At 49.4% G+C, this 17927-nt stretch overlaps 3 long non-coding RNA genes across 9 annotated transcripts in view; 2 read left to right on the forward strand and 1 right to left on the reverse strand.

Annotated features, from left to right (window-relative positions):
- LOC109249233 (uncharacterized) overlaps nt 1-4907 on the reverse strand; it is a 16524-nt gene extending 11617 nt beyond the window's left edge. For all 3 annotated transcript variants that reach the window (XR_008419434.1, XR_002072494.2, XR_008419433.1), the window contains exon 1: nt 4806-4907. This is a non-coding gene — a long non-coding RNA (uncharacterized LOC109249233). The remainder of the gene's footprint in view (nt 1-4805) is intronic.
- LOC109249231 (uncharacterized) lies at nt 2102-13881 on the forward strand. 5 transcript variants are annotated; one of them, XR_008419432.1, is made up of 6 exons: nt 2103-2871; nt 8292-8437; nt 10470-10728; nt 10783-10982; nt 11761-12987; nt 13685-13881. It is a non-coding gene; the product is annotated as an uncharacterized LOC109249231 (long non-coding RNA). The 5 variants fall into 5 exon arrangements; XR_008419428.1 differs by having other exon boundaries at nt 2102-2871; nt 10783-12987; XR_008419430.1 differs by having other exon boundaries at nt 2102-2871; nt 10470-10704; nt 10783-12987.
- LOC109249232 (uncharacterized) lies at nt 3790-5712 on the forward strand. Its single transcript, XR_002072490.2, has 2 exons — nt 3790-4496; nt 4837-5712. It is a non-coding gene; the product is annotated as an uncharacterized LOC109249232 (long non-coding RNA).
- Nucleotides 13882-17927: the final 4046 nt, after the last annotated feature.

Consider the following 17927-nt stretch of genomic DNA (forward strand, 5'->3'; position numbering starts at 1 on the left):
GCTTTGAAATCTGAAGTTAGTGGGTGGTGGTTAATGGAGCGCAAACACTCTGTGAGGTGCAAACATGACCTGACTGGTAATGTGGCAACCGTTCCACACAGGGGCCGAGTTCAAGGGCTGCCTTCCAGAGGACCAGGCCTCAGTTTGCTTGTTCTGAGGGCAGGGGCTAACAGAGGGTGCCCTGTGCTTCACAGAGGAGAAGGAAATAAATGAGCCCACTGGAGAACAACGGCCACAATCAACGGTCTTAATTATGAATTAATAATTCATAATTATTCCAGACTTGCAGATAAGCACAAGCCCGCTGAAATTATTTCCCAGGGAGGAATTCAGTTGGAGGGGGTGGGAAGAGGACTGCATTGCGGCCATTACTTCTAGAGGCCCTGAAGATCATTCCTCTGCTTCCCAACCAGAACGTGGAAGAGATTCATGAGCTGCTTGGTGGGTTCCCCCTTACGGCTATTACCCGCCCCCCATGCTTCTAAACACAGGGCCACACTTCCTCCCCATTCTACCCTGCCAAAGGGACCTCAGAACCTAGACCCTGGATTTCTGTGGTCTCTCTGGCCCCTGCTGCCTGTCCTGCTTTTTATACAAAGATGGGTGTCTCTTCTCCCTCTCTCTCCTCCCTTCTCATGGAGATTGTCTAGGAGGCCTCATGGTGGTGGAAGGTCTTCCAGTTCTAGGTGGGAAGAGAAACAGGGAGTACCCCTTCTAGTGTGGATGCTGTTAGCTCCAGGGTCTGGGTTCGAGGGGCTGACGCTGACCTACTGAGAAGACATCATGGGATGTCTTGGTGGTGGGGCCTAAACAGGGCCAAGGAGGCATACCCACCCCCAGACCCAGCTCCCTGCTGCTCTCCTCTCCAACACCCATAATTCCAAGTTCCCATTTTTTAAATCTCTTAAAGGAAGCTCAAAGAGCTACTCAGACCCTCACAGCTCCAGATCTCCTCTCTCTCAGGGAATCTGAAAAGGAGAGATTCCTGTTTCTCCCCAAATTCAATGCCTTAGACCACAAAGGGGCCTTATTATCTTCTGGCCATTAGGAGACCCTTGACCACCATCTCTGCTGTGGAACCACCTTCTTCAATATTCTAGAAGAAAGAAGGAGCAAGTGGCCAGTGGCCAAGAGGATCTGGCATTAGAAAGAATTTTCAATCCCAATTCTACAATTTTCCCATCAGCCTCAGCAGTTGCACCAAATCTGCATGTGAGGCTACATCTCAGGATGAAGGGAGTTGGCACAAGCGGACCTAAAGCACTCTTTTCCAAACCTGTGGGTGCAAGGATGTGCTTGAAAATCTGCTTCTGGCCTAGGTGGATGGTCAGCGCAGCACACCCAGGGGGGACCCACTGCCATGGGGACCACACAACCACCCTTCACTTCAAGCTCCTTCCCTGGCCCCACTTTTGGTCTCAAGAGAGGGATCAGCTAGGCGTGATCCAAATTATCCAGATAATTAATTGTGGAAGCACGACTTGCGTTCTCTTAAAATGCCACTCCTTTGGCCTCCAGAGATCATTAAATCCCTTCCCTAGCTCCTCCTATTCTCTACCCGCCTCCCCAACGTACTCCAAAATCTTAGCTACGAAAAAATCCTAAAGTAGGGGAACAAACTTTCCTGATCTACCATTTTTTCCCCACCTGCAACTCCTGTCCCCTCCCCCCAAATTTTCTCTCTTCTGAGCCTCCGCTCTTCGCTTCTTTAAAAAAAAAAAAAAAAAAAAAAAAAAACGAAGAAGAAGGAATTTTCAATAGTCCCACTTGTCAAGCGAAGACCATCTTTTAACCTTCAACAGCAGCGAAAGCCGTGTGAACTCTCGGTGAACCAAGATTGAAGTCATAAATCACGCGTACAAAGGCGGCTGCGGAGGCTGGCGCGGGCTGCTGCACCTTTAACGCTTTCTGGGGCTGACAGGCGGCGGCCCAGCTAAAGTTCACAGCGCCCGGGGAGGGCCCGCCCCCGCCTCCCCTCCCCCGGCCCCGGGCCCCGGCCTCGGCCCCCGGCCCGCCCGGCCCAGCCCGCGCGAGCCTCGCCCGGAGGCCCCGAGCTGCTCTCGCGCGCGCAGGAGGGGGGGACATTCTCTCTCCCGCCGCCCGCTCGCTGCTCGGCCGCTCGGCCGGCGCCCCCACCCCGCCCCGCTTGCTGTATTTAAATAGGCAACTGGATCCACACGGACACAATAATTTAGCTTGTCTATGGCATTTTCTACAGGACCCCAAGAGATGGACCTTCCACTCCCCCTTTTCTCTCTAGAACTGGCATCTTTCATCTCTGTCTATACGGGCCCAATTATACAGATCCTTGGGGTTCCAATAGGATCTGAAGCATTGGAACCAAGAACACCTGGCCATAATTAGAAAGGATTTTCTTTTTCGTTACCTTGTCTTTCTTTTCCTTTTTTCCCCCTTTCCCTTAAAAATTCTATTGTTTTAATTTCAGGTATTTATCTGCTTTTAAGAGGGCTAGAATTAACCACGGTGAGGGCGGGGTAGGTGGGGTGGGGGGAAAGTCCAGCCTTCAGCCCCTTGCAGAGATCGCCAGGCTTCCGAGCCTGCCTCGCCTCGCTTCCTTTCCTTGGCCTTCGGCCTCCTCCTCCTCCTCAGATCGTTTTTTTTTTTTTTTTTTTCCTCCCCCCACCGTCTTCTCTCCGGTTTAATTAAAGTTTAGCGACTCCACTTGCCTTTTTTCTCCTCTCTCCGAAAGCGGAAACCAGACAGACCAGCGGCCATGGGCCAAGCAGCCCCGTGGCCCCAGCACAATCTGGGCCCGCCACCGTCAGGGCCTCCCCCTCGCCCGCCACCCTCCGCCGCCGCCGCCGCCGATGGCCTCCTGAACTGGTGCGCAGCCCCTCCACCATCCTGCAGGTGTGCAGCCGCCGGCCTGAGGGATCTGAATGACCGGGGCTGGGGTAGGGGTGTCCTGCCTTCCCCTAAACCCACCCCTAGACTTGCTCCAGAAAGTTTGGAGGGTGGGTACACCCCGACTGAGGTAATCAGCTCCCCCAAACCCATGGCTGACTAATATGATATGACAAAAGCTGGTGATGGATTTGGTATATGTTAATTCACAATGCCCTTTCCTCCAGAATTTAACTATAAGTTAATACACACCGGAAACCACGCGCATACACGCTCGTTAATGGGCTTAGGTATTAGCGAGTCCTAACGATGCATACAAATGTGCTCTGCGCTCTGTAGGCCCCTCAAGATTTATGGGCCTTGAGCTCTCTGAAGCTGTAAACAAGGAGAAAAAAAGAGAAAGAGAGAGAGAGACTGGGGGAAAGAGACAGAGGCCTGACTCACCCCTCCAGGTTGTGGGAGAGAAGGGATCTCTGCAAGTGGGTTCTTACGTATTTTGCTTTCCTTACAAGCTCGGTGTCTGTGGGTTTCGGCATGGGGCTGGGGCTGGGGCTCGGGTTGCCCTGAATGCTGCTGGGATGCGTGGGCAGTGTGGTGTTTGTGTGCTGGGGTAGGAGGACTCCTGCCTCCCAGGCCGGGGCCTGCATCTAGCAGATATCTGTGGGCGTATACCTGTGAGTGTGCAGTGTGCTAGGTGTGTGTGTGCATGCAAGTGCATGTGTGAGAAGCAGGCCTCCCTCTGGGCCTGGCTGCTGTCCCCTGAACCCGGTGAACAAATCTCTAACAACAGTCATAATAACAATAAATAATAAATAACAATAAAACAGTAGTTAACAGTCCCTCCCTAGCAGGGTAACAATAAAATGCAAGAGGAGATATTTTGAGGAGGGGCCAGGGGAAGGAGTCATGATCACAGCATCTGAGGGGAAGACAAGGAAGGGAGGGAGGGAGGAAGGAAGGATGGAAAGAAGGAAGGAAGGAAGGAAGGAAGGAAGGAAGGAAGGAAGGAAGGAAGGAAGGAAGTTAGCTTCTTCCTATGCCCTCGGGGGGCTGGGTTTGGGAACCCCCTCTCCAGACAAGGTCCTCTGGCTAGAGGAGGAGAGGGAGAGCCAGGAGGCCACTCTTTCCTGCTTCTTTTACTCTGGCTTTTGCTTTGTGCGATCAGGGGAGGGATCCCACATATGGGGGTGATTAGTGGCTTTGGGGTCTCTGGAGCCCCTGTTTTAAAGAGAAGAGCAAGCGGACAGGGTCAGACGAGGGGGCAGAGATGGATGAGGCGATGGCCAGAGCCAGGGGTCCCGGCCAGTCGGGCCGCAGAGGTGCTGGGGGAGGACCTGCCGCCGGGTATGGACAGAAGCAGAAAAACATTTATGGCCGCCTGCAAGAGAGAGGGGAGAGCAAGGCCGGGTTTCCGGTAGGCCCAGGGAAAGTTCCCTTTCTAGGGGCTTTTCAAACAAACAAACAAACAAACAAAAACAACCACCACAACAGCAACAACAACAAAAAAGGAGAAGAAGGGAGGGGTTGAGGCGCGCTGAATTTTCCCTCGCGGTCTTGGAGCCTGCGGATTTCCATAAAAGAAGAGAAGACCACGCTCCCGGATCCTTCCACATCTGCCTCGTTTTCTCCAGGTACAATTTTCTGGTAATCTTATCTATGTATTTATCGTGTGTGGTGGGGAGTCACATGTGTAGGGATACGGCGCTCGCCCAGAGAGAAAGCCGCCCCACAGTTTCGGGTCTAACGAAATCCACCACCACCACCACCACCCTCCCCCCTTTAAAAACAATTGTATCCCCCAAAAAGGAAAGAAAAAATCAAAGAGGAAATATAAAAATGCAAATTAGCCAAGTTTTTAAAAGAGAAAGGAAAGAAAAGGACAAAAAAAATGACCATAACAAACAAGCGTTGAGAACTTTTAAAAGATTTAAGTCACAAACCTTTTCAGAGGTTTTGATTCTTTTTCAACAGCCGGTGACCCATCTGGTCTGAAAGGGACGGAGAACTACACTTGCCACTGAGTCACTTCTTTAAGACCGGTGCACACACAAAGATTCGCAAGAGAACCCGGGGCGTCCTTGCATTTGAACACCACGCGAGGCGGAGGATACTGATAACCAGTCGGACAAAATACTAATAAAATAAAATGAAATCGGGGGAAGCGCTGAGTGCAGGGCGAGCAGCGAGAGGCCGGATCTTGGGTTCCAGGCGGCCCGGGGCGACGGGGGGGCGCCGAGCGGGGCCAGGCTCCTGCTGGCGACCCTGCTCCGTCTCGGCGTCCCCAGCCCGGCCCGCGGCCCCCTTCTCTCCAGCCTCCGCGCCCCTCCTGCCCTCTCGGCTCAGATGCCTGGTTCGGCCTCCCTGGTGCGAGAATTTGGGACCTAAGAAGGGGCAAAGTGACTCAAGCCAGACTCTCCATTTTTCTCCCCTAGGCCTCTCCACTTGCCCAGGCGCTCAGCCACCCGGGGACCGACACAACAGGGGCTTCTGGGCCGCTCCCTACCCACTCCTGTATGGTTTCCCCAAAGTCTAGCGACCTCCAACCCTCCTTGTTGGGGGGGGGGGCAAATATCAGTGGCCAGACTCCTCTGCACCCTGTCATGGGTGACCTCACTTCAGGAATATCTTGAAGGAGAAGAAAAAGAAGGCCGGCTTAGAGCCGTGTTTACATCTAGTTCTACTGATCTGTTCACATCTGGAGAGTTTATTTATAACCCCCACTATAACTCTCCCTGTTTGGAGGCACTGATGTCTAGAAAATATTGCTCTATCTCTAACCATACCTAAATGTGCTGTGCTTGTATTTACAGATTTATGCTCGAGGAAAATATAATTATTTCCATTGTATTTGTGCATATACAATAGTTATAGAAGTAGATTTATATATGAGAAAATATACGACTCTCTTACAGCCATCCAGTTTTATGGACATTTGATATCCTGACAGATTTATATCTCCGAGCAGCTATATAGATAAATGTATATCGTTAGAATTATGTATCAGGAGATATATACTTATTGATTGTGATATAGAGTAGTTAGAACATTCACTCAGAGCCATATATGGCTGTGGAGATATTTCTATATTATTATCACTATATATAGGCATCTCTATTTATAACTACATAGTTATAAAAATAGACATAAGTAATTATAGTCCTATATGTACATGCTGCTATCTCTCTGTAGAGTTATAGACACTTGTGAATATAACTCTGTAGAGATATCTGTATGTATATAAGGGTGTAATTACCTCGTGATGTGTGTGTATTGGGGCTCAGACCAGTCTATCTCTGTACAGACATATTTATATGTAGGGGCTGAGAGAGACTTATTCACAGAAATATTTCCAGAGAGCCAACTGAAAAGCAGGATCGGGCCATCTAGGAAATCAGCTAGCAGAGTTCTTTACTTACGGGGAGAGGGCCACAAGGTAAACAGAACATAGGAAGCCTTGAGAAGAGGAGGCAAAATGACTGGGGTGTGGTGGGAACAGTCAAGGAGGACAGCGGTGAACCCCAGGCACTGCCTGAAGACAGGGAGCTGGTTTTGTGAGGGGCAGGTACAGATGGTCGTGGGCGCGGGTCTTGTGAAAGGGGAGGCCGGGAACAGTACCACAACCTGGAGGTACACTTCAGCTCCGCGGCCCGGGAGCAGGCCTTGGGTTTGGCTTTCATGCACTAAAGGCCAGCTACCACCTAGCCCCTTCTGCGTTCCTGGCACATTGCTCTTGAACCCCAGTTTCAGGGTCTCAGAAAGGTGGCTTCGGAGGTCAGGAGACTTAGGGACAGGACAGGGAGGGGTGCGCTTTCACTGCCTTTGCTCTCTGGGGCTAAGGCCAGGAAAGCCAGGGACTGTGGCCAAATAAAGCTTGCTTTCACCGGGGGCCTCCTGTGCCCCTGGGGGGGCTGTGTGGTAGGAGCCTGTGTGGTAGTTTGAGGGGTGAATTTTCAAGTGTTGGGCTTATTCTGATGGGAGTTTCGGGAGGCCTTGCTCAACCCCCTTTTTTGGAGGCCCAGGCCTCAGGAGCTTAATCCTGCTCCATTGGGTCACTCCTCTGTTGCTCCCCAGCTTGGGGTTCCCTCCCTTCTGGGTACAGAAGGCTATACCCTCCAGCTTCCTACCAGCACTGCCCTGGGCCTTGAGGGGAGAATTTGCCTCTAATGTGTGGGGAACGTGGATCGGCACCTCTAGACCTCATTTCTCCCGCTCATATCTACCTGGCTCTCTCTCCAGCCTCCTTCCAGGTGCCAACTGGGCCCGGACTCCACAATTCTTCCCCTGCCACCAACCATCCCAGGAGAAAAGACATTTTTCCCCTGGCCCCCGTTCTTTCCATCTTTCTTTCTTTAAACCAGGAAGTCACAGACCTCTTTGCTCAATGGTTTGTTTGAGGGAGTTTCCCTGCACTCAGGATCAGTGGCCGGTCAGGCTTCCAAGATCTCTAGGATTCTGGCAAGGAAGTGAAGACCCCTGGGCTGGGGTTAAATGCCAAGTGCCACCCTCCACACACCCCTGCCCACGGGATTGGAGCTTCTCCGGGACAAGGACTCTATCTTCTGCCTGACACAGAGGGGTAGCCCGATACGTGCTTGTGGAGATAAACCGAATGGCGGTCAGTGCAACAGCTTTTGGTGGAGAGAATCTCACCTTCTGTGGCCACTGCTGAGAGCTAGCTAGCAGGCACCTGGGGGCCCTGGCTGGAGCCAGGCCAGGAGCCCATGGTGGCTGGAGATTAGTGCCCAGCAGAGAGCAGCCTGAGCTGAGACAGGCGAGTAGGGGGTAGAGTGAGGCACCGAAGCCAGGATCTGCCCCCATAGAGTGACTCCATCCCCCACCCCAGCCTCCTGGCTCCCCAGACCCCCAAACACATGAAAACTAAACCAGAACTGAGACCTGGACTGGGAAGGAGCTGCCTGTCAGCCTGAGGGCTCCAAAAAGGAACTACCACTTGGTCCCTTAAGAAAGACATAAATAGGGGTGCCTGGGTGGCTCAGTCACTTGAGCGTCTGACTTCGGCTCAGGTGACGATCTCACGGTTTGTGGGTTCGAGCCCCATGTCGGGCTCTGTGCTGACATCTCAGAGCCTAGAGTCTGCTTTAGATTCTGTGTCTCCCTCTCTCTCTGCCCCTCACCCACTTGCACTCTCTCTCTCTCAAAAATAAATAAACATTAAAAAAAAAGAAATACATAAATAAAACAAAAAATAAATCAGCATGAGACAGGCACCCTGGTAGAAGGAAACCCCTCAGCTGGGCTCCAGGGATACTACCAAATGCATCAGAATAAATATTTTAAAAGTTTTTTCACTTAAAAAGTTCACAAATTTTCTGATTCGGTAATATTCTCTAATTAGGTTGTTTCATATAGTTCTTTTTTTTTTTTTTAAGTTTATTTATTTGTTTTGCGGGGGGGGGGGGGTGCAGAGAGGGAGAGAATCCCAAGCAGGCTTTGCACCACCAGGGAAGAGCCACCAGCACAGAGCCCAATGTGGGGCTTGAACTCGTGAACCTCGAGCTCATGACCTGAGCTGAAACCAGGATTCGGACACTTAACCGACTGAGCCACCCAGGTGCCCTTCTTTTTTAACCTGTCATCACTCCCTGTAGATTTGGTCTGTGCAGAATAGGTCCTGGAGTTTGGGGAAGGCAGGTCACCGTGAGTGTATGGGGTGAGTATAGGCAGTTTCTCTATCTAGTGAGGATCTAGGTCTGCAGGGAAGGGTCAGCCTTGCCTCTCCCATCAAGGCCTGGAGCAAGGAAGACTCTCCCAAATGCGATTCCTTTTTTCCATAAGAGTCTTTAGGGGCAATCTGTCCTGTGCCTGGGTGAGGGTCCAAGATCCAGAGAAGGATCTAAGTTAAACCTTAATTCTAGCCCCAGACTCTGACAGTTTCCTCCTGAAACACCCAGCCCTTCCCTCCCCAGAACACCTAATGCCCATAGAGATGGTGGGTGCTTTGCCTAAAGAAATGCTGAGTGGGAGAACGGAGGGTCCGGCATTTACATGGGTTTGCCTAAGCAGGACTCTGGGCAGGTGCCTGGACTCTGGCCAGGATCGGGCTGGGGTGGGGGCAGTTGCTGTAAACCTCAGAACCTGTGGCTTCAGACAATGATTGTCCTTGGCCAAAAGACGGGAGATGAGAAACCCTGGCCATACATCATTAATCCTGGAGAGTCCTAGCTCTCTTACCTGGGCTGGAATGGCTCCTAGCTGTTTCTGGGTCCCAACCTCCTTTGAGAAGCAGATAAAAACAATCTGCCCTCTCCCCACCAAAATGTGCATACCCACAGTGTTGTTGAGGGTTGCTGGGCTCATACAGAGACCAGGAAGCCCATGATCTCTGGGCTGCGTCTCCCTTGCTTCTTGTGACCCATCTCCAGTTATCTCCTTTTGCTTGTACCCTCCCTGAGTGCCTCTGCTTAGGAGTCAGGCAGTTCTTCTCTGCCATTCTTGGCAGAGCTCTCTTCCTTCTTTCCTTTTCTAGAGCAGGCACCAGGCACAGGCCTTGCTTATGCCGAGCTCCCGATCGGCTCTCCTGCAGAAACGAGGAGAGTGGCTATTAACTGAAGCCTGGTCTACACTGCCCTACTACTCCACTCATCTGGGGGGGGGGGGGGGGCAGGGGGAGGGATCCTGAGGGCATAGTGACAGCATGGAGGCCTGGCTATAAGGGGTCTAATTCCCATTTCTAGTGGAAACTTGGATGCAAGGAGCAAGTTGCAATTGCTATGATAATAGTCATAATAATAACAATAATAATTTATTTAGCATATCATTAGATGTGTATTTACTGTCTTCCCTCTGCTTTTTTACAAGTGTCTCCTAAGGAATTCTCACAACACCCAGGGGAAACAATAATAAGCTAATTACCACCCTCCGGCTCCTCCTCCTCCCATCCACGGAGCACTTACACAGCCCCTCTTCGTGTTTACACCTATTTAGCACAGTCTCCCCTTCCCAATTCTCCTCTCCCATTCCCAGTTTTTCCCATCCCTGTTAAGGGAATTTCCCCCTAATCTGGGGTGGGGGGAAAGGTTGGGGAGGAGAGTAGCTGAGCCCCAGAGAGTTTTGGGTATTAATGTTGTTTCCCTGGCCTCACAGCAATGTTTAGGATGATGTGGGAAGAACCAGATTCTTCTCTGATTGTGCGTTGGGGGGCAGAAATTGCCTGCACATCGTTTAGAGGCAGACTGGGTTAGAGAGGGGACGGGTGCCTGCATGATGCCAGAACATCGGAGTCAAGTGCAGGAGAATGGCTGGTCCTGCAAATGTAACATCGGTATCAGGGGCTTTCAGACTGTTCAGGCCAGACCTCAGAGATGCCGGGCCCCATCTATCCCCCCGGTCTCTTTTGGCATTGAGAAAAGAAAAAAAAAGGGAAGGGAAGGGAAGGGAAGGGAAGGGAAGGGAAGGGAAAGGAAGGAGACATGTGCATATATATATATATATATATATGTGTGTGTGTGTGTGTGCATATATACATTTGTATATGCACACATTTTCGCACATATATTTTTCCTGAGTGAATAATCATGACCATGGCTACACTTTTTAAAATACTCATTTCCTTCCACTTTAAATAAAAAATCGTATCTTCTCAGAGATTACAATGAAAACACAAACCAGACATGAGTTTTTGGATGACGGATTGCGAGTAGTCTCTTGGACCACCTAAAAAGCCCCCTGGAGTCCCAGTGATCTGTGGAGCTCACTTCCTCAGCCCCAGCCCAGGGTGGAGAGCCAGAGTCAATGTCATGAGAGTCTTCATCACAGACGGAGCAGCTTGGCCTGTCATTGAGATCCTGGGTGTTGCTGCCCAGATACCCAGACCCTGAGGTCAGCCTCCACCTCGCTGCCCTGGTGGCATGATAGAAATTTGTGTGAGGGTAGTTTATGTTTTTGTTTTTTTTTAAGTCCCTATCATGGAGGCAGCCATCCATCCTCTCTGTGGATAAGGCTATCCTCACCCCGAACCTAAGGTTTCCAAGATGCTTAGAGGAATCCAGAACTCTCTCTCTGCATCTTTATTACTGATAAAGTCATATTACAGTAATATTACTGATTACAGATCTTGAGAGATGAAATGAAGTTGGAAAGAAACTGGATTCATCCAGGTAAAAAGAACATTATGCACAATTTATCACGATGTGAGCTTCTGTTTGTTCTGAACATGGTGGTCATTCATTCCATGACTTAGTTCCAATTTATGGACAGTGTCTTGAAGCCCCCTCAATACTCATAACCATAATCGCTTCCATTTAGAGAAGATGACTATATGCCAGGTGCTTTATACTGAATTTGATGAGGAAATGTAATCTCAGAAAGGTTAAGTCACCTGCCCAAGGTCACATAGCCAGGTTTGAACCAGGTTTCCCCATCTGCTATGTTTTAACACTTCCAAGTCATGCCTCGTGGGTTAGATAAACAGCAGATAGTCATGGCAATGAAACTGATATTTAAAAAAAAAAAAGTTTTACATCCTATGGACATACCGGGGGGCGGGGGGGGGGGGTGGGGAGGGCACTTGTACACTGGCTCCTACAGTGGCCAATCCAAATGCATGCACACTATTGGCATTTTTCTCTCTCTGAATTCAGTGTTACTGGCAGCCCCTGTGATTTCTCAGCATAATGACTGCCCTCACCACTTGGAGTCCACCCCTTTCCCATAGCTGAGGCCTCTGGGTTCTAGGGGAGCCCTTGACTTTCCACTACCCCAGGCAGAGTCTAGCTTTCTCACCAGGGTCAGCCAATGTGAAACTGAGAAGTATCTCGAGATTAATCTTCAGAACCCCTCACTCCCTGAGCATCCCTCCCCCAACTCCCCAGCAGTGCTTTTCTTGTTCTATCCTTGTTTGATAAACTACCCCAGCGGTGCTTTTCTATTTGAAAGGATGTGATCTGCAGAGGACCGCACTTAACACCTCGTGCTCTAATGGTGGAGCTCACGGCATTTCAGTGGCAAGATAATTGGGGAGGGGGAAACAGAGTCTTCCCAGGGGCTTTAAACTGCATCAATGCATAAGGCTGATCCTGCACCTCATTATCCATTAACTTCAGATGAAAGCTATCAAATTGGATCCCTTATTCTGATATTTGAAACTGAGCAGACAGGGGGCTGATTTCTCTGCTTTCACCTGACTGCTGGCACCAGGCAGATACCCTGCCATTGTCCTGCCTCATCTTGCCTTTGCCTCCCTCCCCTGGGGGGCAGGGTCCCTAAGGGACACAGCTCCCCATGGTGTGGCTGCAGGGGCCCTGTGGAAGAGGTTGAGTTGTCAAATGAGGAGACACCACAGCTAACACCCCCTCTCCCCCACCCCCCACCAACTCTGGAATGAAGATGGAGAGTTTTCTGTGCCTGGTTTGGTTCACGGAGACACATAGTCCATCATTTGATTTTCTACAAAGAGTATTCCTTCCCTGCCCCCCAGCATCCTCTAGTTTTTTTTCTCAGAGCTGGAAGGATCTTAGTGATGTCCTAATCGAACCACTTCATTGTGAAGGAAGGGAAACTGAGGCTCAGACAGACACCAGGACCCAGGTATTTCGATCCCTAAGCCGTGCTGCATCTAGCTCTTTGCACTTCAGCTGAATACTTTTTTCACCGCTCCCTCTAAACCCCAGGATCCAAGCTTACCTTCCATGGCAGACTACACAGACACCAACAAATGCCATGATGGCGGAGCCCTCCCAGCCCAGGAGCGACCACTTTTGGGCACAGGCTTCAGCATACCCACACCATGCTCCATAATCCCGCTAGAGCCCATCTGTAATTTCTGTGAAGTTAAAGGGTTTCTCTGTTCCCCTGGTTTCTGCCCCACTCCCCAGAGCTGGCCAGGGCCTGCAGAGGGGCTGGAGGGCTCAGGCAGAGAGCAAATGGGTAAACACAACTTTTGTTCCTCGAAGCCTCACGTGAGGACCGAGGCTGCTTTGAATAGAGAAGTTTCCTTAATATGCTGTCAAAGGAAAGAAACCTGTCTCATCGTCCAACTCTGATGACTGAAGCCCAGGGAAGGGAGTTGAGCTTAATTAGCGTTAGGAATGCTGATTCCGCATAAGAAAGAACTTGCCAGCCTGGGGAGAGTCGTCTGATGACTGGGATCTCTGAATACACCAGGTAAATTCTCATCTCCTCTCCCCCATATAGTCAAGTTAAGCTCACAGGGTTCCTTCCCGTCCAAAGATTCTGGTTACTTTTCCCAGTATTTGGTGGTCTGTCTAATCTTAGATTCCTCAGGCAGTGCTCCCTCAGTTTCCCATTGGGCCTTGGCCCTGGGAAACATTTTTAAAAAATTTTTTTTCAACGTTTTTAATTTATTTTTGGGACAGAGAGAGACAGAGCATGAACGGGGGAGGGGCAGAGAGAGAGGGAGACACAGAATCGGAAACAGGCTCCAGGCTCCGAGCCATCAGCCCAGAGCCTGACGCGGGGCTCGAACTCACGGACCGCGAGATCGTGACCTGGCTGAAGTCGGACGCTTAACCGACTGCGCCACCCAGGCGCCCCCCTGGGAAACATTTTTAAATCTCACGTTGGTCCTCAACAACTTCCCCATCCTTAAGAAACCAAACAAAATCGAACCAGTTCAGGAACAAAATCCGCCAGATCCCTTATCAGTCTGATGTGGGTACAACAGCACTGGCCCGGGAGTCCAGAGTCTTGGTGTCTCTTATAGGCTGAATTATGTTCCTCCCCAAATTCATAGGTTGACGTCCTAACCCCCAGTACCACAGAGGGTGACTATATTTGGAGGCAGGGCCTTTAGAGAGGTAATTAAAGTAAAATGAGGTCATATGGGTGGGCTCTAATCCAGTATTTCAGGTGTGCTTATAAGAAGAAATTAGAACACAGACACAGAGAAAAGACCACAGGAAGTCAGGACCACGTGAAGAAGACCATCTACAAGCCAAGGAGGGAGACCCCGAAAGAAACCAACCCTGCCAACACCTTGATCTTGGACTTCTAAACCTCCAGAACGGCAAAAGAAATAAATTTCTATTGTTTAAGCCACCCGGTGTGTGGTACTTTATTAGGGCAACCCCAGCAAACTAATACAGTGTCTAAGTATGTCTCAGCCATTGATTTGATTTGCCGGGAGATCTCGGACATTTAAAACTCTCTAAGCCTCAGTTTCCACATGAGCCCAAAGGTCCCATCTTGTGAGTCCCGGTAAAGGGAAAGCCCTGCTTATACTACACAATGTTTACTTTCATGTCATTGTAAGTGGGCACAGTTCCAGATACATGTCCTCATCCAGTCACACACACAGCCCTGCATCACCGCCTTATCCTTCCAAAATCGTACAGTCAACGTACACAGCCCGTTCCCTAGCCGAAATGCCAGTGTAGATTCAACTTTCGATGCAAATGTATTTGGGTCCCCTGACTCAGAGGCTGTGGCTGCTCCTGCGCCTCACCAAAACTGGTTGAAATGACCATATTTTAGTCAGTTGACTGGTTTTGGTGAACTTGGTGCCACAGAGTCCCACTGGTCTATCCCCACTTAATTGATGGATTTTATTTTTAAATTGTCAGATTCTGGCCATCTATTCCCCCCCCCCCCTTAAGCATATCTATTTATTTTTGAGAGAGAGAGAGAGAGAGGACAAACAAGAGAGGGGCAGAGAGCGAGAGGGAGAGACAGAATCCAAAGCAGGCTCCAGGCTCTGCGCTATCAGCATAGAGCCGGATGTGGGGCTCGAACCCACAAATCGTGAGCTCATGACCCGAGCCAAAGTCAGACGCTTAACTGACTGAGCCACCCAGATGCCCCGTGGCCATCCCTTTTGATTCAGAATCACTCTGTGGCCATGCAAGGCCTAGTCAACCACCATCTGATCCATTGAGCAGCGTCACCTTTTTTCTTTGAATGGATTGGCAAGTTCACTCAAAAGAGTCAAACTCAGACAATGACAATTGACACAGCCTCACTCAGGCCCTGAGAAAGCACTCTCGGGTCATGTCTAGAAGATGTCACAACACCCACCTGGGTTAACCAATTCAGTGAAAAATCAGTCCAACCTATACCTGTAATACAGCATAGGCAAAACAATGTTCCTTTGTCAGCCTGAGCTGACTTAAAGTCTGTATATGGCCCATGTCCTTCCCCCTTCTTACTGAGCTGACTTCTTAGGACAAGAGATGTACGTTCATATGGACACACAGTACTCTCAGTCTTGTCTTTTGAGGAGAGAGGACTGGGCAATAGAGAACTTGTGCTGTCAGGGGCAGTGGGAAGACCTTGGGATGACTTATCTCAGGGGCATGTCTATGTGAACATGACACAGATTGTAGCTTTGGCTGCTACGTGACCCGTTTGATGGGAGGAGAGGGAAGGCGCCAGCTAGAATGGACCTTGGCCATGTTAACTGGTCCTGAATAAAAGCAGGCCAACGTGTATTTGCATGCATCCCGGCTTTTGTATTTGACTTTCTGTATTTTTGTACCAGGGCTTAGTTTGTATCCCTGCATATTCACACATGTCTGAGCGTTTGGATTTGTGTCTCAGCATTTTCCCATGTGGTTAAGTCCGCTGATATGTACTTGGACATTTGCATCTGTCTCTGAGCATTTGCATGTGTTTGTACATGGCCTGTGCATGGATTTGCCTGTGCCTCTGTCCGTATCTTCTTTTGGGTTTCTGTAGGAGGACGCTGTTACGTGTGCATATCTGCATGTCTTTGGAGATCGGTAGCTCCAAGGAGACTTCAGACATTGTAAAGTCTGTGCCTGGCAAGCCAAGGATGAAATCTGATGCTGGAGGATGGTCAGGCAGGCCCTCTGCTCAGATTCTTTCTGGCTCAACAACTATTTTCCTCCAAAATGAGGTTTGCAGTGTTTTCCACGGGCCCCTTCTGGCAGCCTCCACCAGCTCTAGACCTCCAGGGTCCCCTCTCAGGCCATTTTTTAATGGACCTAATGAGTGGAAGGGAGTGTCTGGAGGTGAACTGAGAATTTAAGACAGGAATAGAAGAGGAGACTTTATAATTTCCTGCCCATTCTACCTTTTCCCTTCTTAAAAAAAAATTTTTTTAATGTTTATTTATTTTTGAGAGAAAGAGAGAGACAGAGCGTAAGCAGAGGAGGAGCAGAGAGAGGGAGACACAGAATCCGAAGCAGGCTCCAGGCTCTGAGCTGTCAGCACAGAGCCCTATGCGGGGCTCGAACTCATGAACCGTGAGATCATGACCTGAGCCGAAGTCGGACGCTTAACCAACTGAGCCTCCCAGGCACCCCATCTACCTTTTCCCTTATTAATATTCGTCAACTCTGAGCACGAGGCACAGGGGAGCCAGCTGGTCTGAGTTATTAAAGCCCTTTCTCCACTCTTTGAAAGCTAATTTTACTAAAAAAATTTTAGGTGGTTATGAGAAGCATATTGTGGTTATGCTGTAAAAAAAAAAAAAAAAGTCTTCATCTTTTACAGACATCCATTGAATTGTTCACAGAAAAAATGACATGACGTCTGAGATTTGTTTCAAAATATATGAGATCGTGTTGGGTTCGATCTAGATAAAAATTAGATTGGCCATGGGCTGATCGTTGTTAAAGTGAGGTGACGGGTATATGAGAGCCTGCTCATATTATTTTCTCTGCTATCCTGTTTGGACTTTTCAATAGTAGAAAAAGAATCATGTCCCCTCAGGCATCTCCTACTATTTTCCCCCTGCGCTCCCCATCCAGAGATGTAGCTCTAATTGTTTCCCCCCATTACACAGGTGAGGAAGTGAAGGCTCTCGCTGGGTAAGGGATTTGCCTGAGGCAACCGGGAGCAGAATTCAGGCAGCCTGACTTCCTACCAAAGGTTCTTCTCATTGGATCCTGCATAAACGTGAGCCTCGTGCAGCCACAAAATACAGAATTTGTGAATAAATACCTATTATGTTAATGAAACAACTAAGACTCCGCTTGCTCATACATTTGCACGGGGCTTACCCAGACAAGTATCTGGACCCCCAAGGGCTCCCCACCTCCGTTCACACAGCTCTGCTTTCCTTTGTTGTACGCTTGTAGATCACTTATTTTGAAAAGATGTGTTAGACACAACGTGTGGGGTGGAGGGGGCGGGGAAGAAGGGGATTGGATCGTTACATCGGTTCTGTGTTCTCGTGTGAAGATCTGGGCAATTTACATACCCTCAGTGAGAAGGTACCGACAGGGGACCTGGAAGGAAGAAATGTTTCCCGACAATGGATGGATCAAGCCCCAGGACCACAGACACGTGGAGAGTTTGTCAGGCTGGTGCCCTGTACCTCTTGACAAAAACTGCAACTCTGTGCGCAGGTACAAGATAGTTTTCTCCTCTCATACACAGATATGTTCAGATAAATATAACCGTCACATATGCTTCCTTAAAGAGTTCGTGCGTGGCGTACATCCACGTTCGGTACACGTTACACAGCCGTGTCTCTAGAGAGAGGGGTTCTGAGTAGGTCAGTGCAGGTGTAGGAGTTAGAAGGCAGGAGTTCTAGTCTACTCTCCACCACTTGCTGAGCATAGATCTTCAGCAAGTCACATCACTCTCTTTGGCTCAGTTTCTCCTCCTGAAAGACAAGACTGATATTAATAGCTAAGCTGCCCATCTCAAGCGACGCTAAATGCAGGAAGGCCATTTTTTGCCTATAAATTTGTATTTTACCCCACACTGTCATACTAAAAATGATGGCGATGAATCTGTGACATACATAGCATATATGTACGTATGCATGTATATCTGTTCATCGAATCCATGGGACAGAAAAATTGAATCGACTGCCTAAGACAACACATTCCAAAGACATCATGGAATCGTGAAATGATGATAGGTGTTAGAGTCAGAAACACCACTAATGAGCTAAAACGGTGTCCAATATAAGTGTTATGGAGTGGCTTCTGCTGGTTAGCTCAGTCAGTTCGATCAGTGTTTCTTAAAATGTGGCCCAAGGACCCCTGGGGGTTCTTGAAGACCCTTTCAGGAGCTCTCAGAGCGGTCCCTCCTCTTCCAACTACCTATCTGCGTGAGGCTATGTACTTCGTATACTTCAGCCAAAACAATGAATGTATTGCAGCAAACTGAAT

This window comes from Panthera pardus, unplaced genomic scaffold (genome assembly GCF_024362965.1).
Source record: "Panthera pardus isolate Hobbes unplaced genomic scaffold, ASM2436296v1 HiC_scaffold_6, whole genome shotgun sequence".
NCBI lineage: Eukaryota > Metazoa > Chordata > Mammalia > Carnivora > Felidae > Panthera > Panthera pardus.